Source organism: Equus przewalskii, chromosome 1, assembly GCF_037783145.1.
Source record: "Equus przewalskii isolate Varuska chromosome 1, EquPr2, whole genome shotgun sequence".
NCBI lineage: Eukaryota > Metazoa > Chordata > Mammalia > Perissodactyla > Equidae > Equus > Equus przewalskii.
Window position 1 is genome coordinate 50,383,236 of NC_091831.1, and position 26,913 is coordinate 50,410,148.

The 26,913-nt window shown below is 39.9% G+C and overlaps 1 long non-coding RNA gene across 3 annotated transcripts; it reads left to right on the top strand.

Annotated features, from left to right (window-relative positions):
* Positions 1-1,473: 1,473 nt before the first annotated feature.
* On the top strand, positions 1,474-22,711 carry LOC139074139 (uncharacterized). 3 transcript variants are annotated; one of them, XR_011523649.1, is made up of 5 exons: positions 1,474-2,015; positions 6,040-6,130; positions 14,441-14,564; positions 21,753-22,274; positions 22,570-22,711. It is a non-coding gene; the product is annotated as an uncharacterized lncRNA (long non-coding RNA). The 3 variants fall into 3 exon arrangements; XR_011523648.1 differs by having other exon boundaries at positions 1,483-1,611; XR_011523650.1 differs by lacking the exon at positions 6,040-6,130 and having other exon boundaries at positions 1,508-1,611.
* The last annotated feature ends 4,202 nt before the right edge of the window (positions 22,712-26,913 follow it).

Sequence of the window (26,913 nt, forward strand, 5' to 3'; positions counted from 1 at the left end):
AATCAGCACCAGATCAAGAAATGACATTACAAGCTCCCAGAAGCCCCTTTGTGGTCTCTTCTAGTCACTTCCCCACACGAGGGTAACCACTATCTGACTGTATGCCTTCTCTTTCCAAAGGAAATGGATATATCCTGAAGGGCCAGGATGGGTCCTTGAGCTCCTTGTATTCCTACAGTGCCTAGAGCAGGACTCAGCAAAGGATGGTTAATTGGGCTCATCTGTACGATGAACCAGAAAAGCACAAGTGCCCATCAAACTCCTGTACAGGGTGGTGGAAGGGCCTTGAAGTCAGCCTACCTGGGTTCAAATTCTGCAGCTATGTCTCCCACCTGTCTGACCATGGGCAGTCACGTAATCTTTAGAAACCTCAATTTCCCGATTTGCAAGGAGATTAACCTGGATGATCTGGGTGGCCCTGAATGTCATCACAAGTATCCTCATAAGAGGGAGGCAGAAGGAGATTCGATGCCCACACACAGAGAAGAAGGTGATGTGAAGACAACAGAGAGATTTCAAGATGCTGGCCTTGAAGACTGAAGTGATACAGCCACAAGCTAAGGAATGCAGGTGGCCACCAGAAACTGCAAGAGGCAAAGAACTGGTTCTCTCCTAGAGGCCACCGAGGGAGGCCAACACCTTGGTTTTGGCTTAGTGAAACTGCAGACTTCTGACCTCCAGAAATGTAAAAGAATAAATTTCTGTTGTTTTAAGGCACCAAATCTGTGAGAATTTCTTCAAGTGGCAGTGGGAATCTAAGACACTTACCATGTGATAGGTGTTGCCAGATAGCCATGAAGAAAACACAGCCTTCGTGGAGCTTATATTCTAACGTGGAAGACAGGCAATGAACAGCTACATAGATGCACAACCTAATGTCAGATAGTCATGCTCTCTCTATACTAAAAATAAAGCAGGGTGGTGGCCGCTCATGGAGCCTGGGAGAATGGTAGGGATGGGTTGGGTGGGGTATGCATGGCTCTGCAGAAGGTACACGGTAAAGGGGTAAGGGCCTTGTATTTTCTTCCAGATATGCCTCTGGGAATTTTCAGTATGTTTCGGAAGCCAGTGGGTTCCTCTTCAACTTGTCCTAGGAGGGGTTCTGGACTGGGGTCCATTGATTGATGTCGCTATCCTGGCTTAGCACTTCATTTGCTCTGCCCTCGGGAGATTTCTTTAACCTCTCTAGATTTTCATGTCCTTAACCCAGTTTAGATTAATTTATAAGGTTCTCGCTCTTAAAACAAAAACCCAACGCTCACAATCCCTTCCTGCCCGGGGAAGCCACCGTCGGAAACACAACGGCCCCTCGGCCACGGCGATCCCACTCGGGACCACTAGAGGGAGGCGGGCGAGGCGACCTTTGCAGAACTGAAACGTTAAGCAAAGACTGAGGGCGTGTTGTTTTTAAAAAACTCCTTCGCTCATTCCCGTGATCTGCTTCTAATTATACATAGGGCTAGACTCTTAACCACACACATTTCAGCCAATCCTAGATGGCCCAGGCTCCTTTTTCACCCTCAAAGCAGTCAAGCCACAAGCGATGCGCTTTCAGACCAGAGAAGTGGAACGAAGAATCACTGATGCGTCGTCTCACGGCCCTCCCCTGGTGTGAGTCTCCTGGAACTGAGATGCAGCTAATGATAACGTTCCCTGCCAATTCTCCTAACTCTTGATGGCTAAAGCTAGGATTTGATGCAAGTGCCTTTCTAAATTGTTCCGAGAATAATTTTATAATTACTCTTTTCACTTCACGTTCGGTGTTAGAGGCTGGCAAACGATCCTCTCTCCTCCACATCAAAGTAGAAACCAAATAATTGGGAGTTTATGTAATGAAAACCTCAATTTTAGTAGTCTAAAGGGCCTTTTATGAAAAACTACAAGAGAAGATACATTTTGGAGGCATTTTTGCATACGTTGTTAATGCAATATAAGGATATAATAATAACCATTAAGAGACTTTTCTTTTTCCTCCGTTTAATCCTTCTAACGTCTAAATCCAGAAGCTGAAGAAGGTGGAGTATCTAGAAAAAGATTCACTTATGTGTTCATTTAGTAAACCTTTTTCCTTTTAACTTTCCTTTTTCCTTTAACATTTAGACAATATCATTTTCTAAGCTACAGACTTTATTCAGGTTTTTCCAATTACCATTAATTTTTTTTTTTTTTACAGTAAAAGAAGCTCTCGAATGATATGTGGTATTCAGTTGTCGTGTCTCTTTAGTTTCCTTTAAACCAAAACCTTTTCTTGGTTTTACTTTGTCTTTCATGATATTGACATTTTTTAAAAGTACAAGCAAAATCTTTGGTAAAATGACAGTGTTTGGGTTTGTCTGATGTTACTTCATGATTAGACGCAGGATGTGCGTTTTGTTAAGAATACCGTAGAAATGATGTGTCTTTCCCAGTACATCCTGGGGAAGCATGTGATGTTGATTGCTCCATCGCTGGTGATGTTAACTTTGGTCTCTTGTTAAGGTGGTAATAAACATATTATGAAAGCTATACTATATATTTACATATAATATATAATATTAATATATTAACATTATAATATATAAGCTAAACATAATGTAATGTATAATAAGAAATGTACTAGGCCAGTGATTCTTAAACTTCTGGGCTTGGGAATACTTTACACTCTTAAAAATTATTGCTAGCTTCAAAGAGCTTTTTATTTTAGTTATATCTATCAATATTTACTATATTACAAATTAAAAAATATTGACTTATTAATTTATTTAAAAGTAACAGTATACCTGTTTCATAGTAACAGGAATGTTTTATGAAAAATAACTATGTTTTCCCAAGCAAAAAAATTAGTGAATAGAATGTCATTGTTTTACATTTTTGCAAACCTCGTTAATGTCTGGCTTGATAGAGAGCAGCTGGATTCTCGTATCTGCTTCTGGATTCAATCTGTTGCAATATATTTTTTAGTTGAAATATGTGAAGGAAAAAGTTCATATGTAATTGGAAGAGGAAGGGGTATTTTATTTAGTAGCCTTTTCAGATGATGTGGATAATCTTTGATACTACACCAAAACTCAATAAGTAATAGTTTCTTAGAGGCTAGTTGCAGTGTAAAATCTGAAACCATATCAGTGAACATTTTGTTCTGTGTTATATTAAAATCCACTGGTTTATCGCGCACTTTGAATGGATCTTTTACCCGTGCATGATTTTGTTAACATCATACACTAGTCATTTGGAAAATGTTGGCTCCCTGACTTATACATATCTTACAAGTGTTGCCATTTCTTTACATAATAACCAAAAAAAAAAAAAAAATCACATTTGTTAATGTTACTGCTGACCTCGTCGGAAAAGTGTTTAGCTATTGAGAAGCTGTGAAATTCACAGTAGTCGAGGCAAATTTTCCAAAATTTGAGTTTTCACTTGAAAGCATGCTCCCCATTTATCACACAGAATATTAAAAAGATGAGTTTTCGAGTCAAGATTTAATAAAATTAATAAATTTTACTGCTTATTCAAGGACATTTTAAAGTAAAACTTGCATTTTTGTTTTTTTTTTTTTTTTTAAACCAAAAGCACACAGCATTGAAGATGAGAAGGACTGGTATGGTGTGGGGCTATGACCTTGATTTGTGTTAAGGTGCCAGCAGTTTTACACACCATTGCCTTTGTCATTTGTGCAAATGTCAACATAGTGAAAAAGGCAAATAACATCCTAATGTTATTGTAGAAATACTCTGACCTGAAAGTGTCTCAGGGACTTCCAGGGTCTGGGGACCTTCACAAAGGTGAAGACAATGAAACACAAGCATTTATATAATATGCATATTCTGTCCCCCGTGAACTTAACAGACAGTTGAACCAGCAGACCAGCTGACAAGAGGCAGGATGAGGGAAGAGTCTTAGAAGTTACTGGTTATATTTTAGTTCTTGTTTTTGGTCATGAGTGCATAGAGGTTGGTTATATTATAAATCTGTACTGTCCAATATGGCAGCCACTGGCCACGTATGACTACTGATCACCTGAAATGTGACTAGAACTAATTAAGAGATGCTCTAAATGTAAAATACATACCAGATTTTGAAGGCTTCATATGGAGAAAATTGAACGTAAATATCTCATTAATGATTTTAATATTGATTATATGTTGAAATTATAATCTTTTGGATATATTTGGTTAAATAAAATATATTATTAAAATTAATTTCATCTGTTACTTTATACTTTGTAAAATAGGGCCCCTAGAAAATTTAAAGCTACATGTGTGGCTTCCATTATATTTCTACTGGGCATTACTGTTATAAGTAAACACACAGATAAAACTCTGATTATAAAACAAGGACCAGCATAGACCAATGATAATAATGCATTACAAACCAAGGATTAGTTTTCAAACGATTCTGTGCATATGAAGTCAAGGGCAAAAAAAAACCCCTTTATTTAAACAGTATGGTAAAGATTATCTAAATCACTTGATAAAGACTCAGGTTGCTAAGAGAGCACAGAGGGGGGCAGCTAACCCAGTCTTGGGGAGATCACAGAAAGATCACTTCGCAGAGAAAAAGATGTCTTGGTTGGAACTAAAGGAAAACGAGAAATTTTTCAGGTGAATTAGGTGCAAGTAGGGCTGAAGTAAAAGGATACACCAGGGAGAAGGAACAGAATTTGCAAAGACTCAGCGGCTTTGCTCAGAGCCCACTTGGAGAACTCCAAAATTTATAGGGGCTATTGTAATACTGTTACATCACCACCTGCAGCTATTTACATAAAATTCTGTTTTCCCTGAGGCACTTGTATATAAAAGAGAAGATTTATTTTACTTTCCTACATTTCTCAAAAGAATCATGAATTTAAAATTATATATTTTAAAATCTGGGAAACATCCCGGACTCATACTAAGAGATATGCTATTTAGTTTTATAGACACACATGGCATTTTGCTTATCCACATCTTGCCAAAAATGTGACCTTTCGTCTCCAGGATAGTAAAAACCTGACTCCATAATGCACAGAGCTGCACATGGCTCTCATCAAGAGGGAAAGTAAGAAATAAAAGTCTGCAAAGACATAAAAATGATATTATGGTTAATTCTGCCATGACATCACATCGATATTAGAGTTAATGCTGAATCCAGCAGCGGGATCCCAGAGTGTCAGGACCTTCATTATTAGCCATCTCCCAGCTTAGTTGCTACCACCTCAACCAAGAGAACAGGCCCGGGTAAATGGTAGAGCATCAATTTAAACTGGTGGTTGGACGCCTCTTCCTTACGTGAAAAGTGTGTCTGAAGTCTTCAGTCTTTCAAAAAACTGAAGACTAGCACGTCTTCAGTGTGCAAATAGTATATTCAAATCCTAAACCAATATCTGAGCTCCCCAATTTACCTTCATAATCATCTCATTCAGACAGCACCCCACAAACATGGTCCTCATTCTCTACTTATTTGTTTACGGTCCCCTGGAGTGTAGATGCTGCGAGAACTGGGGCCTCATCTGCCTTGTGTGTGCCTGTAGCCTTAGAGCCGAGGACAATATCTGGCACACAGGGGATGCTCAAAAAATCGGGTTGCTGTTGTACTTGTTGTTTAGCTGACCCCGCTGTGTCTTTCTTGACTGGCCACCTACCCAGAAATTGTTCTGTTGGGCATCGTTGAGAATGATAATGTGTCCACTTAACCCAGATGCTCTCTTTCCCCCAGGAGGCTAAGACGACAAGGCTTAGTAACTGGCCTTCAGTAGTTAAGCCATCTGCAACACTGGAAGAGCAGGAGCTGATCGTGAGAGCCGATCCACATCTCTCCCAGCCCCTCCTGTCCTGTGCCTCACAATAACTTCCATGACTCAGTGCCTCCTCTGTGCTGGGCACTTCACAAACGTCGTTCCACATCTTTACAACAACTCTACAAGATGATAGTTATTAATATTGTCATCGTCTCCATTTTACAAATGAGGAAACTGAGGCCACTTGCCCAAGTCCACGCTGTTAGTAATAATGGACCTAGCTGGGATTTGAACCCTGCTCTGATTTCACCCTGGAGTCTGACCTTCTCTTCCATCCACAGGTAATCTGGTCTAAGATTCTGGAAGACCAGCAGCTGGAGGAGGAGAATCAGTATCGTTGGGGGCACTTGGAAGAAAGTGAAAGTGAAGCAGGTAGTCCCAGTGATTTTTATGGAGAAACGAATCTCAGACTTGGAGAAGTCAACTTTGTAATTGGTGAGAGGCCTTGGAGTTAGTGAGTAGCAGAGCCAGAGTTCAGACTCTCCTGAATCTGAGGTCCATACCGCTTTTTAAAAAAACTAACAATTTTTTTTTGAATAGGCATTAAATCCATGTGGTTCAATAAGTCAAAAGGACCTTCAAAGATAGGCAATTAAAACGTTGGCTTCTATCTGCGTCCAGTACCACTCCCTCCTCCTGCATGTCCCACTCTCATCAGAATCTCATATGTCTTTCCAGTCCAGCTCTAGGCAAACAAAAGCAAATACAAAGGCGAGTTCTTATTTTCTCCCATTTCTTACACAAAAGGTGGCATATTATACACTCCCAAACTATACTCTTCTCATTTAATGGAATATAAAAGTAACTAACACATACGTGGTACTTCTCTGCTGTGTGCCAGACCCAGTTCTAAGCATTTGATGCATATTAACTCATTTAATGCTCTCATCAACCCTATGAGGTAATATCTATTATTATTATTATTAGATAATTAGGTATTCTTATCTGCTATTATTATCTTCATTTTATAGTTGATTATATTGACACAGAAAGGTTAAGTCACTTGCCCAAATCACATAGCTAGGAAGAGGTGGAGCCAGGCTTCCCACTTAGGTGGTCTGGCTGCAACCTCTGGTCTAAGCTGCCTTTCTCATATTATAAAAGGGGAAGACACACCATGAATATATAATATAGATCACATATTATAGAACATCTATTCTCTTTTATATAATATGAATTCTATATTTTCTGTATGCAGTGTTAAATATCTACTATTTCAGTACAGAGAGGGCTTTCTCACTTTTTAAACATCTGTATAGTATTCCATTAAGCTGATAACTGTAATTTATTTAGCTAGTCTCCTACTAATGGATATTTTGGTTATTTCCACATCTTTTGCTATAATAATAATAAAATATAGACTATAATAATCTATACTTATATAATATACAATTATAATATAATATATAATTATAATTAATATGTGATTACAATAAAATAATATAAATGCTACAATAAATATCAAGCACATGTTCATTTCCTACGTGTGCAGGTCTATCTGTGGGATAAATTCTCAGAAGTGAGAATACTGAATCGAAGGCCATATGCATTTGTGATTTTGACAGATAGTGCCAAAACGCCTTCCAAGGGACTGTGTACCCTTTACCATCCCCACCAGCCATGGACCAAAGGGCCTGTTTCCCCATGGCTGCACTCACGCAGTATGCTTTTATAAGGCCGCACCCTTAACCACTGCACCATGATGTCTCCTACGGACAAATTAGTTTCAAAGCTGGAAGTGTCCAGGGAAAACTAAACTACGTAAGAAAAGGTCAGAAACTTGACCTGAGTCAAATATCTGGCCAGAAGTTTGACAAATGAGCAGCAAAATGGAAGGTACTTGATAATTATACTCCAGGGAAACAAAGACATTTATGCCAATAATTGAGTTTCCATTCTGGATAGCCTGAGTTTCTAAACGGTCCCCTTCCTCTGTGGAGAGAGGAAGGTAGTTGAATTCTAGGAAATGCCGCTGGATTCTGAACACTGGCAGGAAGTGTGCTATCATCTAAGTGACAAGGGGGAGAACTGCTGGTCTGGGCTACTAAAAGCCCTCTGAGCTTATGTGGGATAACATCACCTTTTCTGGTTCATTCTGGTGACCTGGTTGAGTACAAATTGCTGGGAGCTGATCAAAAAGGAACAGGCAGAACCCAGCTTCTGTTGTGGGCTGCGGACCCCCAGGAGCTCGAGATGAGCGTACAGGGTGTTCAGATCTTCCAAGTAAATGCACTGAGCTGCGGCATGCGGTCCTGGGCGATTTTGTTTTTTCTAAATTCTTTTAGAGCTAATGTTTTCCAGATTTTTAATAAGGAGCATATATTACTTTTGCAATCAAGAAAAATAAATAAAGCTCATTAAAACAAAACAATTCTTTCTTTCTTTTTCTTTCTTCCTTCCTTCCTCCCTCCCCCCTTCCCTCCCATCTTTCCTTCCTTTCTTTCTTTTCCTCCAAAACAATTCTTTCAAAACAGGCCAGTAGCCTCCTACGTGGTGAGAGTCAAGGGTCCCAGGAAGTTCCTGGCTAACCCCAAGGCCTTCCGTCAGCCTTGTAGCTCTGGGAATACTGCAGATGCAACTCATCTGTAAGATGAGCACCCCTCCCCTTTCAGCTATTCCTCGCTCGTTCTGGAGTGTGCAGGTCCAGGCAGGGTTGGGTGGAGAAGGCAGGGATGCTTAGACCTGAACGGGAAGAGGGCACCGGGAGACAGGATAGAGGTGTTTAGAGTGGCTGTGTGTACAGGAGCGAAAAGCAAAGGATGTACTTCTCTGACTTCTCCAGAGTGTCTACAGCCAGCCCTATACATCACCATTGAAAAGAATCCAGAGAGAAGATCTTGATTGCGTGTGGGTTGGTGAACCCCCACTTGCTGGGTGTAGAAATCAATCCAGCCTGTATGGTAGTTTGTTATTACAGATGAAGATTCTAACAATGTAATTCTATTCCTGGGAATTTACCCTGAGGACATAACTTGAAATATGAACAAAGTTGTTTACCGAAGGATAATTGCTGCATTATTAATAAATCTGAAAAATAAGACATAACTTAAATGTCCAATAATAGGGAACTAGTTATATGAATTAGGGTACATACACAGAATGCGATATTTTGCAGCCGTTAAAAAATTTAAGTTATAATTTTAAATGGGAAGCAATGTGCAAAAGTGATTTACTTTATGATTAAAATTATGCAAAAATATGCATAGAAAGAAGACTATAAGGAAAGATACTAAAACGTTAAATGTTAGTCTTTGGATGGTTGGGATTGTGAGACATTTAATATTTTTTCTTTCTTTTCTATAATGAGTATGAATTTTTTAAAGTTAAAAAGGTATACTTACCTAAAAACATTGTTAGTAGATTAAGGATTCAACTTACATGTATACACAGTATGTACATGATTAATTGTATTTCAGTGTATGTACGTAATTAGTAAAACTCTGTGTGTAAAACCGGGCTTTTTTCCTGCACCACCAGTGAACTCGTGAAAGGTTGACTTAGGGTTCAGTGTATGGTCACTGACATCAGTAACAGGTACCAATAAAATACTCCAGTGGGTCTTATTGGAAGTATTTTAAATAATTGAAGATTCATTTTAATTAGCGTAATTTTCACATAAACAATAATAGATTCAATAAAACTCTTAATGTTTTCTTTCCTGATAAGTAGGTTAAACAAACTCCTACAAATTCCATTTATGCTGTTACTTTGCTTGGCAAAATATACCCTCATAGAAAACTCATAGGCCAGTTTCAGAGTGGACGAGACCAGCTCAGATTGGATATTCAAAATTGGTAAGGTTTTATTGTTCTTACACATGTACTTTGTCTAAAGCTTACTAAACTTGAATCTTTTCTTGGGGTAGTGACAGACATCCAACTCTGGGATCTATACACCTCACTTACATTTTGTTAATCATATTTGGACCATTTGCTAATGGTTTTGTGAGTGAGATCTTACTTCCCCCTGTTTCGTTGGAAGGTCAAGGTTTGATCTTGGTTGAACAGATTTTAACCAAGGGTTCAGTGCAAGGCTGTACTCTGGGGATTTATTAGCTGGTAAAGTGAGGAAAAAAAAAAAAGCAGCGGGGGCTCAGGAACCCGCTTCAGAACCCAGCTCACGTATAACGTCAGAGAGGTAACAGTTCAGGGTTATTTACTGTACTCGTGCTACCTATCAGGTGCTGTCCAGTTACTGTAGGGCGGCAAAGATGAACAGCACGATCCTTGCCCGGGGCAGCGGCTATTTACAAACTCCATTATGCTGTCTTAGGAGGTGGCATCCATTAGGGAAGTAAGCTGAATATGAGACAATAGGTAGGAGTAGGGACTGTGGCAAGGTGGAAAGGGCTTCCCAGATTTAGAGGCTTTGGTCTAATCGTATCACTTGGCCCTCTGAGTTTCGAGACAGATTAGCAAAATGGACTTTTTCATAAAATCTCCTGATTTAAAAAAAGTTCTCAACTAATTTACAGTTTTGAAAAACACTGTGACTTCGGATGAAACAAAAAAATTCCACTGGGTCACATTAGACCTGTGGCCAATATGTACTACTTTTGTCTTTGAGGAACAGTCCTGTTGAATGGCAAAGCACTTACAGATGTTTGTGATTGCAGAGTGATATGATAATAACACTTCACAGGTTTATTGAAAATATTTAATGTGGTATTGGGTGTAAAGTACTTGTCACATTGACAGCCGTTGTCATAAATTGGTGATAAAATTCATGTGCCAAGGGTAGACGTAATGAGAGGATGGCACAGACTGTGCAGGGAGAGGTACCAGAGACTTTCCCAGAGGTGGTGATGCCTGAGCACTGTTTTTTGTAACAGCTTTATTGAGAGATAATTCATAGACCATACAATTCACTCACGTAAAATATACAATTCAATGGCTTTTAGTATATTCATAGAATTGTGCAACCATCACATACTCAATTTTAGAACATTTTTATTATCCCCAGAAAGTAGCTTTGTACCCATTAGCAGTAACTTCCCATTTCCCCCAACTCTTCCAGCCCTAGGCAACCACTAATATGTACACCTTCTATTTCTATAGGTTTGCCTATTCTGGCCATTTAATGTAAATGGAATCTTACGATACGTGGTGCTTTGTAACTGGCTTCTTTTACTTAGCATGATTTCAAGATTCATCCATGTTGTAGCATGTATCAGTACTTCATTCTCTTTTAGTGCCAAATAATATTCCACTGCATGGATTTGCCACATTTAATTTATCTATTTAACAGTTGCTGGACAACTGGGTTATTTCTATTTTTGGCTATTGTGAATAAAGCTGTTATGAACGTTCGTATACAAGTTTCTGTGTAGACGTGCTTTCCTTTCTCTTGGGGCTACACCTAGAAGCAGAATTGCTCGGCTAAGCATTGCTGTGAATGATAAATAGAGCTTTTAGGTTGAAGAGGCAGGGAGAATCAGGGGAGAGAGAGAGGATGGGCGAGAATTGGGAGGATATTTTGCATTTTGAGCAAAACCATGGAGGTGTAAAAGAAAAAGGCATATGCAGGAAGCTTGAAGTGGCTGTATATGGAAAAAGGGATGAGAAATAGGGCTAAAGAAGAAGAGGTCAGGCCATGGTGGGCTTGTTGGTCTATACTTTCTTCTGAAGGTACTAGAGCCACTGAAAGGCTGAAAGCAAGGCAGGAGCAAGATCACTCCAGAGGCCACATGGAGGATGGATTTGGTTTCAAAGCTGGGACCCTACCTGGCAGGCAGCTCTGGTCAACATCTTACTACCTGCAGAGAATTTTGCTCTTCAGAGATATCCACGTTAAATATTTGGACTGGCTTCTCGCAACCAAAATACTGTAATATGGATCCGTGATATGTGATATATTTATAATACAGTTAAGGAAGTTTTAAGATAAGCGATATTGTTGTCTTAGAAGACATTGCAACATGGGGCAAGGCTTATTTATGTTGGTGCCAAAATGTGTTTGGATTAGGTTTTTGAAAGTGAATGTGCCAGTTTGCTTAGATTCTTTTTTTTTCCCCCTGCAGCAAGAAATATTCATTTTGGCCCATAAAAAGTATACCAGAATTGTGATTGAAATGGAGAAGATGACTCATGACTTGAATGTGAATCTTCTGGAATTAAAATTCCTTCTGCATTGGTAGCTCTTAACAATGGGACATTCAGAGGGTGCTCCTTGTTTATTCCAGGTTGAAGGACAAGAACCTGAATTGAGATGTTGTTATTCAGAATGAATATTTTTGTGCCCTTATGCTATGGGAATTATTAGACACTATTAAAAATGCTGTTGTGTATTGCGTCTTTCAAAGCTGCAAATATCAGGCTATGATTGATTCTCTTCTGAGTTTTATTTAATATGTTTTCCAGTCGTTTTCATTTAAGGGCCTTCAAAAATAATATTTCTCTATGCTAATTCCAAATTGAATTTAAGACTGACTATCAAAACAGCTTGTAGCTGCTTTTTAATTTCCGTATTTACTTGGTAAACAGCAGAAGTGGAGCAATATGAAAGGGTTTGGAAAAGGTATATAAAGCCTTCTAGTTTCCATTTTCTAGTGTTTAATTTATTGAATTTGTTTTCTCCTTTTTGAAATTAAATACAGGTTGGGAAAGTTTAAAATGCTATCAATATATGTTCAGTCCACAAATACTTATTGAATACCCACTGTATGTCAGACACTATGGGTGGTTTGGGGGATAAGATCACTAAGATAAAGGTCCCTTTAGAGGTGTTTATGACCTACTGGAGGAGATGAGAAACATACACAAATGGCTGTGCTGGGAGATAGAACTGGATAGGGCCCAGGAGTGGCACAACTGAAGTGCATGGGGTGTAGCCGATTTTTTTTTTGGTGAGGAAGAGTGGCCCTGAGCTAACATCTGTGCCCATCTTCCTCTATTTTCTATGTGGGTCTTCGCCACAGCATGGCTTGATGAGTGGTGTAGGTCCGTGCCCAGGATCTGAACCTGTGAACCTGGGCTGCCAGGGCCACCAAAGCAGAGTGTGCTGAACTTAACCACTATGCCACCAGGCCGGCCCCTATAGCTGATTTTTATGGGTGATTTAATAAGGGTTGTGCAGAAAGGGGCCTGTGGTTGAATATGTTAGAAAGTACCAGTTTAAACAAAATTAAATGGGCATTATAGTACAATGGCTGTGTCTGGGTCCAAAACCTGCAGCTTTCACTTACCTGTTGTGTGATTTTGGTCAAATTATTTAACCCTAGAGTTTCCTCATCTGTAAAATCAATGTATTCCATAGAACTGATAGTGGGGATTAAATGAGACAAGACGTGTACAGTGTTTAGAACAGCCTGGTGTAGAGTGAGCTCTCAGGAATGATTATTCTGGTAGCGCAGGACTTCTCAGAACCCAAAGTACTAACATGTGTTCTGTATCAAAAAGAGAGAGAGAGAGAAATCACGTGACTTCTCCCAAACCTGTTTGACCACACAACACTTTTTGTTTCTTTGTTTTAAATAGAGCATCTCAAGGAGCTAGTGGTCTAAGGAACAGATTTTGATAACCCTGGGACAGGAAGATCAGAGGTTAAAAAGCCAGCATTTAGGCTGAGCCTTGTAAGATGGGAGTGACTTAGTCAAATAAAGATGGAGTACAGAATATTCTAGGCAGAGAGGAGTCAAAGCAAAAAAACCCCCAAAGTATCATTATAATTGAGGGCAGCAAAAATCTTTTGTAGAAATATATTTATTCATGGGGAAAAAAATGGACTTACTGTTGGAAAGGATAAAAGCCAAAATGATTGTAGTGGACAGTTGCTGTTTTGGCCTGCCAGGATCCATCCCCCATTCTTCAGGAAACAGCATCAGAATTTTCCTCGGGTGAGTATACTGTGAAGCCATGGAAGCGCCCGCCTCCGAGCCTCTTGTTTGTACTGCTGTATCTTTCCATTCTGAGGTTCCTCATTCACATCTCCCCTTGTGTTCCAAGTATTAGAAGGGCTGTAGGCATATTTTTTAATCCAATCCAGGGAAAGTTGAGTTGGGAATACATTTAGTTTGTGTTTCAGTGGATATATTTATGTGGTTCATAGTCACTGGGTTATAGTTCAGCATTTGCTGGCTTCGCGATGTGATTCCTGACGTCCAGGAACACTCCTACTGCCCACGGTGGTGACCCATCTGATATGGCAAGAGGATGCGGACAGCAAACTGGTTAATGAGCATCATCAATTCGAAGAGTATTTAAGATGAGTCAAGTTTGGACAAGAAAACTTGAAATATCTTGAAATCATCTAGCTCATATGCAGAAGAAATTTGAGAGAAGTCCCAAATTTGGCAGTAATAATATATTAATAATAACTTGGCATAAAAATATACAGAAAATTACTAACAACATGTTGTGAAGTTGAAAGAATGTTTTAAAGCTGACAGTTGTATAAAAAACAAATATTGATCAACTATAGTAGAAGGACTGAATTATCTCTCTATTCTCCTTAAAAAATGATATTTTGAAGTCATTGTCGTGTGAAGAAGTGATTAAGGAGTGTTCAGCCGAAACTTGTCGGGAAAAAAACCAATAAAAGAGACATTCCAGGAAGGGTTTTGTGGTGATTGTGATATTTCTTTGTTTTTGGGATTTGTTATTTGTTATTTCTTTTCTTGTTTGAAATATTTTCTTTCAATATCTAGAATTGAATTTGTAATTTTGTCTTCTTTTTCTTAAACAGGGACCCCAAACTGAAAAAGTATTAGAACTCAACAAAACTTGATCTGCCTTTGGAAACAACCCTTCTCATCACACTCACTTTGTGACATTCAGGTGGTGCTGACTGCATCCCAGACTCTGGAAGGGTAAGTCTTTCCAGGCTGGCCAATGTTGCATTGCATTCAACTGGTGGGAGAGAATGGTTCAGGGGTTCAGGGTCACGTGACCCAATCAGAGCCAAAGAGATTCCATCCTCAGGCTTGTTTCTGGAAGCCGGTGCGTTGGGAAGCAGGTCCTTGCCTAACATGAGCAGGGCTGCTGTGGCAGGGGCACAGAGGGAGGAGTCATACTATATGTCTAAAAATGATGAAGTTATAAATCAAGGTACCAAGCTGGTTAATAGGATATATTCTGTCCTTCTACCATGACAAATATACCTTCATAAGGACAAAATCAAAACATGTGTAAAGCTATGATTTTTATATGACTGAAAATTGTCAAATACCCAAAGACAAATGAATTGAATTTTTATTGAGCATCATTGGGCATTCTGTTAGTGTCCTTGTGATGATTAGATGAGTAATAAAGTAAACACAGAGATATATACCATAAGTTATTATATATTTATTCCATAAACATTATTTTCCTTTTGTTTATGTCAGCAAAAATCACTATTTTATTATCAAAGTTTTCTCATAATTTATATTTTATTGACAGTAATGATCAAATGAATTAGAAAAATAAAATTTGAATATATTTTCCTCAAAAAATGTAGAATAAGGTAAATGTAAATTTTTAAAAATTAATGATGTTTGTTTTCAAAAAGTTATTTTTCTTTTAAGATTTTAAAGATTATTTATTAAAATAAAAAGTACGTATTATAGTTAATTAATATCAAAGATTATAAATCAAAGATATAGAAATATAGCTTAAATTTTATATTACTTTTGAAATTTTAATTTAATCTTATTAAATTAAAAAAATTATTCATAATTTTAGTGTCCAGTGTTCATCTAGTTGCCGTTGTATTAAATCAGAATCACATTTGTGCATGTAACAATCTAAACTTGTGTAAAAAATTTGAATATGAATTCTTTAATATTGTAAAATGTTTCTCAGCTACCATGTGCAAATATTGCAAAAATCTCCCTAACATTGGCTTGTTCTGTAGCGATAAACTGGGACATGAAGAAATGGAAGAAAAAGAACCCTTGGCACTGCTGGGAATTAATATTTCATTTGCAAGATTTATTGCATTCATATCGGTTGAAAGAAAAGATTTGACAAATGAATTAATTGGTCTTTTCTCTTACCTAAGCTCTTCCTCCTTTCAAATCCTCCCTACACTTCCAAGCACTGTCAGTAGGACACTACAAAATTTCATAACATTCAGGTGCGGTTAATTTGAGGAAATGGAGCAAGAAGAGGGGAGAAGTTTATTTCACTGGAGCCTCTTGTGTTATGCACAAAAGTGGATGTTTAGGATTTTTTTTTTTATTGAGGTCGGAATAGTTTATAACATTGTGAAATTTCAGTTGTACATTACTATTTGTCAGTCACCATATAAGTGTGCCCCTTTACCCCTTGTGCTCACCCCCCCAACCCCCTTCCCCCTGGTAACTACTAATTTGCTCTCTTTGTCCATGTGTTTGTTTATCTTCTACGTATGAGTGACATCCTACAGTGTCTGTCTTTCTCTGTCTGGCTTATTTCGCTTAACATAATACCCCCAAGGTCCATCCATGTTGTTGCAAATGAGACAATTTTGTCTTTTTTTATGGCTGAGTGGTATTCCATTGTATATATATATATATATACACACCACATCTTCTTTATCCATTCATCAGTTGTAGGCACTTGGGTTGCTTCCACGTCTTGGCTATTGTGAATGATGCTGCAATGAACATAGGGGTGTATAAGTCTCTTTGAATTGTTGATTTCAAGTTCTTTGGATAAATACCCAGTAGTGGGATAGATGGGTCATATGATATTTCTATTTTTAATTTTTTGAGAAATCTTCATACTATTTTCCATAGTGGCTGAACCAGTTTTCATTAGGATATTTTTTTTTTCCTTCCCCCAAAGACCCCCGGTACATAGTTGTGCATTTCTAGTTGTGGGTCCTTCTAGCTGTGGCATGTGGGACACCGCCCCAGCACGGCCTGATGAGCAGTGCCATGTCCGTGCCCAGGATTCGAACCGGCGAAACCCTGGGCCGCCAAAGCAAAGCATGAACTCAACCACTCGGCCACGGGGCTGGCCCCTGCATTGGGATATTTTTAAATGACTATAGATAGAGTTATGTGTATGTTTGTGACAAGTGGAATCCTCCAAACCATGAGGCCCAGGCCAGGGATGCCTCATGTCTCTGGGAAGAAAGAACCGCTATGGGATGACCATTCTGTTGCTCCCCAGAATTCCTGGGTACACTCTTGCTACCTTAGTCTCCTGGGTATGCTTTTCCTCTCCAGGGTTGGAGAAGTGGGGGTGGAGAGAGCTGTGAGTGACAGGACGTGATTTTTGCCCTCAGTCTCACTACTCTCAAAAGCTATTTTCTGTCTCTCTCAAGGACTATCTGTATAATCTCTGTAATGACTTAAGTATTTAAAAAGACTGACTGCAGCTAGCTTCAGATTTCCGGGTTGGGGGTGGTGAGGAGACAATCCCTGAGGCAAGGAATTGTGAATGGTGTGGCTATCTGTTTGCAATAGGAAGAGAGAAGATTGCAGAAAAAACAAACAGGAATTAATATCTTGATAAATTATCCTGCCACAGTGGCATGGCTACTTGCTTCTCAAGTGGTGAGAAGGTAAAATTCAGTTGTTGCTTTCAGCCCCTGAATTACAATGGGGGTTATTCTGGAAATCAGGTTAGAAAAATGGAAACATATTACAGATAAAACCTACAAATCTCACCACTTGGGAGTGATACAGCTTCAAGGGCCACATGACAAGGGGTCGGAGTGTGGGCCACGATCACAAGGTCTTCAGTCAGAGAGACTTTCCCAGAAGCACGGGGTGACAGTCTCTCTCCAGGAACAGGTGCCGTTTAATAGGACAATGACTAACTAGCCAGTTGTATTTTAGTAAGCCTGGCATGAAAAGAGGGGATGTTTTGCATCAGATCGAGCAGGCATAATTACAATGTAGGTTAGAAGAGCGGTAAAAAAAAAATTAGGCCCAGAGGAAAAAATATCAAAAGTAAATTGTAATTTTATGTTGTGAACTAATTGGAAGCTTTAAATGGCAATTGAAATGCTTTCTGGGCCTCAGGGAGATGATTCGGCCTTCTTCAGGATGTTTGAACTTAATTACCAGGTGCAGCAAGAGCCGAATGAGTTTTGTAAAAATTACTTAAAATAATCATGTTGGGCACCAGAAATGGTTATATTTATCTAAGGGCCTTAGCACACCTTTCAAGTTAAAAGATAATTTGCATCATTGAAAATTTAGTAGAATTTTAATACGTCTACAGATGAGTGGGAGGATGTTCGAAAAATGTGCTCTGTACCTGTCAGGAATTCACTGGGGTTTAAAAATGTATACGGATTCTTCTAGAGTGGTATACTAGTATATTGGTAGCAAACTGTTTTTATATTCTTAAAAATATTTTTAAAAGGTAAAAGTAATATAATAATATAGAGTTTTCAAAAAACAGAAAAAAAATTATCTAGCATCTTACCAGAATTCCTTTTTTGTACAAGAACTCATCTTTTTATAAACCTTTGTGGCATATGGTTTTCATATTGTTATGCAATTTTGTATCATGCTCTTTTTTCCTGGATTATAAAGTGTTTTTTCTTATGTTGCTACCTATCTCACATTTTAATTTAAAATTTTAATGATTGCATCGTATTATTTCTAGGAGATGTGCCAAAAATTTACTTAACTATTGTCTGTAAGATAAAATGTTTAGCTTTTTCCCAATTTTTGCCATTAAAAATAAAAATGCAATCAATGCACTGTGTGCAAAGTGCCCCTCCTTCATCTCTTGTTTTGGTTCCAGACTTCCAATTATTTCCAAGAAGTGGGATTAATGGGTAAAAGGGTATAGGACATTTTCTTGGCCCTGAATATATATGGTTAAATTATTTTACAAAAGAGTTGTTCCAATGAAATAAAATGCTACAATATTTCAGACTGGCACATGCTTTGTACTCACTAGCAATTTGTCTTTCTCTCTCTTTTCTTTTTGTCTAATTTAATAATAGCTGTCTTTTAATTTAGGTTTCTTTAATTGTGAGCTGAGCTAAATATTTTTGCTAATGTGTATTTTTTATGTCCATTATGTATTTAGTACTTAAAGATTAACTCCTCTCATGTGAAACTAAATTCAATTGATGACAAATTCATTAAAAGTTTCTGAAAATTTGTTAGAAGAAAGTAATTATACTCCCAATTTAAGTGAACAAAACTTTTAGTTATATTTAAATTAGAAATGGAATGTTTCTAGTGAAGGTTATTTAATAGTTTTAGATAACTATTTTCTCTGGTTACCTCAATCTCAAACTAATTTCCCTCAAAATGTTAATAAGGATTCACTGAAAAAAGTTCCGTGATCAAATAAATTGGGGGAGACAGCAGGATGATGGGCGAAAAGAACCCTTCCTATGATCAGTGCTAAAAGAGCCTAGATGAATTGAATTGTTTAATTCCATATTCCCAGTTGGTAGGATCCCAATCTCTGTTTCAAGGGAACTGACTCCAGCCTCCTCCTGGGCTTCACAAAGCATATTAGCATATTAAGAAGCTCACATTAGACCTGTGAGGTCCTGTGCTAAAGAAATGTGTTTAATAGTCACTTGGTCATACTATTTACATTTTTAATGGTGTGATCAAGAGAGGTACCTAGGACCTTCTTCCCTTTGAAAAGAGGCGTTTTTCCTCCTTTGACTCTGCCCCTTTCTGCCAAAGCCAAATGAGTAGCAAAGGGGGTGTGGGAGCAGGGGTTGCCTGTCTCGGTCTTAGGCAGAAACCTTCATTGCCTTGGGTCCAGGTATTCTTACCCTTCTTGTTATTAAGTGCTGTATCTGTCTATAGTGCTGGTAATGGTTGAGGATGCTCGAGAGTGCATTAGAACATCACAGGTGCTTTAGAAGAACATAATAGAACCTCTAATTATGTTTATTTTTCATCTTTTGGATATTTGTATTTCTACATGTGTTTCATAAAGTAGTGTGTGTTTGTGATAAATGAACATGTGTTAGGGCTACATGCTCAAGTTTGTGTATCAGTGATCTAAATGGCTAGGAATAAGTTTTGAGCTTATAAGGAAATTGTTAAAGAGGGTGTTCATTCATTCATTCAAAAAAATACTTCTGGAGCAAATACAGAAGGTCAAACCTACTAGGCACTGAAGACATTGTAATAAACAAGGGTCCCTACCTTCATGGAGGTTTTAGGACTCAGGCCAGAGGGACAAAAGACATTCTGGTACCTTATGTGTAATGGATATAGCTCATCAGACAAGAACATTGAGATTTGGAGCATACTTTTTACCTGGAGTATCCGCTCTGTATATGTCCATTCCAAATTGTGGTGGCAGCCAATGACCTGTTAAGAATTTGGGACTACTATTTCCTGCTCATCTCTTTCTTTCTGTATCTTTCCTTATTAAAGATACGATGCATGATATGCTTGATTCTAATATCTGTGATTCTCAAAACAGTGTACTTTAGAATTTGTCTAGCTAAGAGGTTCATCGTTACATGAATTGTCCAATTGATTGATATCAACTTGGGGTCATGTGATGGTGTGCTGGTTTGCTAGAGCTGCTGTAACCAAGTACCAAACCTGGAGTGGCTTAAACAACAGAAATTTATCGTCTTCCAGTTCTGGAGGCTAGACGTCCGCGAAGGTGTTGGCAGATTTGGTTTCTTTGGAAGGCTCTGAGAAAGGATCTGTACCATCTTGCTCTCCTAGCTTCTGGTGGTTTGCTGGCAATCTTTGGCATTCCTTGGCTTGTAGATGCATCATCCCGATCTCCGTGTTTGTCTTCACACGGCATTCTCTCTGTATATGTCTGTCTCTGTGTCAAAATTTCCCCTTTTTATAAGGACATCAGTCATATTGGATTAAGATCTACCCTAATGACCTTACATTAACTTGATCACCTGCAAACACCCTATTTCCCAATAAGATCACATTTGTAGGTACTGGGGTTAGGACTTTAACATCTTGTGGAGGGACACAATTCAACTCATAACAGATGGTTAGAATGTCCTGGCAGATGGAAGGATGGCTTGACAAATGCCACCATGATGATTTTATACTACAATATTTTGTATGTTAGTTTTAATTAACCTGTCTTCTTTAAAGGGATCATTTTGTTAAATATATAATTCTAATCTACTTAGATAAAGATTGGGTGTTGACGTGATTCCAATTAAGATTACGCAATATGTTGGCATTCTATCTGTTTGGTACTTGTAGTAAGACAAATGGCTGAGCAGTGGCTGAGCTCACGCCTCCTATGTAATAACATTCATGGAGAATGGAGTCTGATCATTGTGGGGAGGCACATTTCCCATCTGATGCTGTTGGTGCAGACTACTGCAACCTTTTCTAGGTCCAGACAACTAGTTCTAATAGCCTTAAATCTTATTCCTTGAGATTTATCTACCCCTTGGAGGAATGCAGACTAATTGCTTCTGCTTCCTTTACCCTGGCCTCTAAGTTGTCCCCAGACGTTCTGAGACTTTACAACATGCTCAAAAAAAGGGAAAACATATACACAGAATAGCATGTAGTCTGATAATATGGTTCTTAAATGCTGCTGCCTGGGTTGGCTGCAACAGAATCACCAAAGGGAATGAAAATACTGATTCCCAGGCTCCACCCATGGAAATTCTGATTCAGAGTGCCTGGGACTGGGCATTAAAAATACATGGTTCAGAAACCAGTAATTTAGGAGTTACAGCTTGCTTATCTTCTCCTTCCCATTTCGTTCTTCCCAGTAACAGAAGCCATCTGCCCTACTCTATTTGGGGGTACGTTCATGCATGCCGAGACTTCTAGAAGTCTAGATTCTGGACTCCAAGTTGTAGAAAGAGCTGAGAATCCGCAGGATGACAGTGTGGTGTAATAGTTTAGATCCTGTACAATGGATTCTGCCACTGGCTAGGCTGGGTGACCTTGGGCTTATCCTCTCTGGGTCTCAGTTTCTTCATCTATAAAAGTAGTGAGAGCAACCTCATAAATTTGTGAACTTTAAATGAGTTCCTATGTATAAAGTACTTATGATAGTGCTTGGTACATAGCGATCTCTCAATCAGTTTTGCTAGTACTATCATGAATATTTTCCTTCCCTTCTAAGATTCAATGTCTAAATTCCAGTTTCCTGTCTGAGGAGCTACTACTTTCTGGGAGACTGACAACAGGAATGACACATTTGAGTCAAAGACCAGCCCTTGCCACAGGACAAGTTAAACCATCTCTATACTCCCTATCCGGGAATGTGTGGAATTACCCTAAAGTAGTGACAAGAAAACCATATCAGAATATAGGAGGTCGTGAGTCTATAATCGGCATAGGAGGTACAGTTGTGGAGGTTCCTCGTAGCTCCGGTGATGGAGTCCTGGTTCGCTGTGCAGACCTGCAGTGAGACCCTGGAGACACCTGGGCAAGCGGTAGCCTCTTCCCTCTTACTTGTCCCCTGTTTGTCCAGTTAATGGCATTGGGCTGCTGGTTCTTGAGCTATGTTCCAGTCTCAAGCTGGATCTGGAGTCCTACCCTGAACCCTGCCCACATGGCTGTAATTCATGCCACCCACCCAGCCCTCATGGATCTTGCTCTCCAGGGTGACAGATCCTATCCTCGTCATGCTGGCACTGGTTCCGAACCTGTTGGAAAAATGTGGTAAGTGGTGTGGGGAACTGCAGGGGATTGTTGGTGCCTCAAGAGATTTGGGAAGCTGTGTTTTGCTATTGAAAATGTGATAGATATGGGAAATGTCATGAAAATACATTGGCACCATAAACACAGAGGTGGCATAAGACAAGACATATATGTAAGTGACAATAATTTTTATCTTAGAGGGGATACGTTATTCAGTACTTTCTGAAGTTGTTATCCACGCTAGGACTCTCTGGGGAAACCTGCTGTTCTTGACTGAGGATTCTCAATTCATGCCCTGTAAATCTCTTTATTGCAGGTCTTACTACACTCTATGCATTTGATTATCTGCCTGTTTCTTTGCAAGACTGTGAGGCCCTCACTGATTCATCTTTACATCCTGACCACTTGACAGAGTACCTGGCATTCAGTAGGTGCTCAATAAATGTTTGCTAAATAAATGAAAGACTTAAGTAACTTTTTTATTAAACCACATGATGAAGCTATCAAACATTAAAAATAATAAGAAAGATGGAAACTAAAGAAATAGTCAAATAAGGGGAGTGCCCAAATAAGTTATGACCAGAACCATATGACAGAATTTTATGATGTAAATAATTATGTTTTCAAAGACTGTTAATGATATGAAGTAGTACTCATGTTAAGTTGAAAAGCAGTATTTAAAACTCTATGGTGTAATCCCTATTTTATAAAGGATGTTCTATATCTCAGCGCATATATACATGAGGGCATAAAATGTAATTGCGTGTATATATTAGATGTACAGAACCAAGGCAGGAAGGAAACAGACCCACATATGATCTGTGATCATCTCTCCTTGGTGAACTAGTTTTTATTTTCTTTTATAGAAACATCTATATTTATTTTACAAATTTTCTGCATGTATCTTCATGTTCTGAGAGAAAGTGATAGAGTGGATTAAAAAATAAAATACAAACTCAGAAGTCCTCATCAAGAGTTGCAAACGCTGTTCTCGTGGGGAGTAAAAAGGAGGATGGGATCATTTATTACTGCAAGGTGAAGTTAGAAATTTATCCTCAGGACCTCAGGCCTTAAAGGAACCCTCTGCAGGCTCCTTTCTAAAAGTGGCTCCTTGAAAGAACCCCACCCACCCCGCGATGACCTGGGTCAGCTTGGCTGGTGCCTCCTAAGGAATAGCAGATGCTTTAATTTTGCTGTGTTTCCCCTATTACAATCCAAGGTGCCGCAAGGACAAGAACTCTACACAGAGCTGTCCCCAAGTGATGGCCTCCACCCTTGTTTCGCCATGGCAGGCTCCTTCTCTGGGTGGAAAGGCAATGGCAGCAGCCAGAGAGGGAAACATAACACACCCAGGTGCCTGTGTGGAGTAGCTTGTCTAGTCACAGTCTAAAACCTTCGGGCAAATGATTTCTTATTTAGAAAGAAAAATAATATTGCAAAGATTCTTAGTGAGGCTATTGGCACATTCTGGGGCTAACTTTAGGAGGGGGTGGGGTTGCAGAATTGGCTGTGATAGAGGAAGATGAGGAATGGGCCGAGGCATCTGAAAGGAGAGGTAGGCAAGGAGAGCGGGAAAGGAGGCTCAATTTATACCTGGTATCTAGGTCATGCTGACTTGCTGGGAGCCAGGGGCTTAGTGTGGACGGTGAGGCAAACGCAGAACTGGACATGGCTCGGGACAGTGCTTCTCGGATTTTAACGTGCACACAAATTGCTGGGGGTCTCATTAAAACACAGCTTCTGATTCAGTCTGTCTGGGGGGGGGGGTCCTGAGAGTCTGCATTGCTAACAAGTTCCGAGGTGATACTGATGCTGCTGGGCCACAGACCACACCTTGAGAAGTGATGGCTTCAGAGATGGAGGAGACAAAAAAGCTGGGAGTGGGTGAGAGGAATGTGATTTACCTCATTGCCTGGGCATGCAAGGCCGGCTGGGATTCTCTAGTGATGGGAGAAATTGTTTGATCAAGTGGGAGGCTATCTGCTTACAGCCAGTAGTACGTGGGAAGCCATGTGGTGTGGTGGACAGAAGATCAGGATTTTGAGTCTTGTCAACATGGGTGTGAATCCCAAGGAGCTTGCTGTTTATCTTGTAGGGGATGGGGAGGCTTTGGAGGGTTTAAGCTTCTACCTGTCAACAACTTCCTTGACCTGGCTAAGAGCCTCGTTCGTGCTTGAGATATGGCCAGGCCATCAGTGGAAATGGCCCATTGCCACCATCCTGGCCAGGCTGAGGGATGACTCCTGCCCAGAACCACTTGCCCAGAAAGAGAAGGGTTGGAAAGGCCAGACGTCTAGCTGTGGTCAGGGTACACACTCAACCCTCAGGGCCCCTTCCGTAATGAGGTCTACTTCCTGGCCTATGTTATCTGTGCCTTACATCCTCCATGGACCAGTGGTATCTGCATCACCTTGTTAGAAACACAGAATCTTTGACTCCATCTCAGACCTGAATCCGAGTCCTCATTTTCACAAGATCACCAGTGATGTGTGTGCACACTTAAATTTGAGAAGCACTGCCATACAAAACTCTTCTGCTGGCACACTTCAATCCAGGGAAAGGAACTCAATTAACGAATTAAATGAATACTTACACAGCCTTCCTATGGGCAGGGCAACGTTCTGAGCACATTTCCAATATTAACTCTTCTAATAACCTGTCAATCACATTATTACATTCTCCTCTTGCCTGTTGCCTGTGTCAGGGCCACCCTGCAATGTCTAAGAAGGTGGCAGGCACCCTGTCACATGGAGTCCCTACAGTGGTCTGGCCAGTTGGGAGTTGACTGGAGCCTCTTTCTGGGACTCAGCAAAAACCAGAGCCTAGTGTGGGCGGGGAAAGATTTGCACGCGAGGGAGCACACTATCTGGAATAGTCCTTTGTAAGTATTTTGGAAAGCTTTCTGGGCTCTAATTGCATTCCAGAAATGGGGTTAATAGATTGGCTTCCATCTTCTCTCCAACCTCCACGGGGAGGGAAAAAGTTGCTGTTTCAAAGCTCAGATCATGCCTAAAGGGTGAGTCTCCGGAGGGGAGGACTGGATGGGGCCTTTCCAGCATCTCACTCTCAGGGTGTGGGACTTTTTGCTGTGTCGATTGGTGGTTTAAAGCTTGGACTCTGGAGAAAGACTTCCTTGGATCAAGTCCGCTGTGTCCTGCCCATTGCTAGTGGTATGGACCTTGGATAAATTGCTTAACATCTCTGTGCCTCGGTGTCCCATCTGTAAAAGGGGGACATAAAGTACCTATATACAGATATATGGTGAGGATAGAATGAATTAATACACGTAGTGTACTTAGAAGCTCTCAATTAATGTTACCTGTCTTTGTGGTGGTTCTGTCCCAAGTCATACTCAACTTCCCCTTCTCCTTCTTCCAGACAGGGCTGGGTGGCTCTGCTATTCAATAGGGGCAGAACCAAGCTGGGGGATTCCAGGGATGCCCCAAAACTTGAGGAGGGGATTGGCAGGTCTTCTAGGGGCGAGAGGGAGTAAAGGCTGTATTAGTTTCCTATTGCTGCCTAACAAAGTACCACAGTTTTGTGGTTTCAAACAACACGAATTCCCTACGTTACAATTCTGGAGGTCAGAAGTCTGCAGTGGGCGTCATTTGGCTAAAATTGAGGTGTCAGCAGGGCTGAGTTCCTTCTGGAGGCTCTAGGGGAGAATTCATTTCATTGTCTTTTCCATTTTGTAGAGGCTGCCTGTATTCCTCGGTTCATGAGCCCTTCCTCAAGCTTCAAGGCCAGCAGCCTAGCATCTGCCAATCTATCTTGCAGCACTTGGACCTCTGCTTCAGTCATAATCTCTCCTCTCTGACTCTCCCTTCCCTGCCTCCGTCTTTCACCTATAAAGACCCTGGTTATTACAGTGGGATCACCTGGATAATCCAAACTAACCTCCTCCTCATTTTACAATTTTTTTTTAAGATTTTATTTTTCCTTTTTCTCCCAAAGACCCCCGGTACATAGTTGTGTATTTTTAGTTGTGGGTCCTTCAAGTTGTGGCATGTGGGACGCCGCCTCAGCATGGCTTGATGAGTGGTGCCATGTCCGTGCCCAGGATTAGAACCGGCGAAACCCTGGGCCACCGAAGCGGAGTGTGTGAACTTAACCACTCGGCCCCAGGGCTGGTTCCTCATTTTACAATTCTTAATCACATCTGCAAAATTTCTTTTGCCATGTAAAGTAACGTTCATAAGTTTAGGAAATTAAGACGTGGATATATTTGGCAGAGGGACATTATTTTGCCTAACACAAGGGCCAAAGAGATTCAGCAGCAGTTTACTTTGCTGAGTAAATGAAGAAAGCCCTTGTTAGTGCTCACAAGGGGTTGGTAAGAAGCTCTTGGTAATCAGAGGGCACTACCATTATTGGGGGCATTCATCTGTGCCAAGCCCTGCTGTGGGTGCTCCCATGGTTTTTACCACTTAATTTGCATACTAGCCCATTTTATAAGTGAGGAAACAGAAGTTGGGAGAGATGGGGTCATTTCTTTAGCAGCAGGACTGGTGTTTGAACTCAAATGCGTCTGATTGGAAGGTCCATCCTTTTCCCACCACATTGGGCATTTTATTCAGAGTAAATTGAGCCCAGTGAGGCGTGCCCATTCAGAAGGCTTAACGTCTTCAATGGAATCCATTTCTACAAATATCGCTTGAAT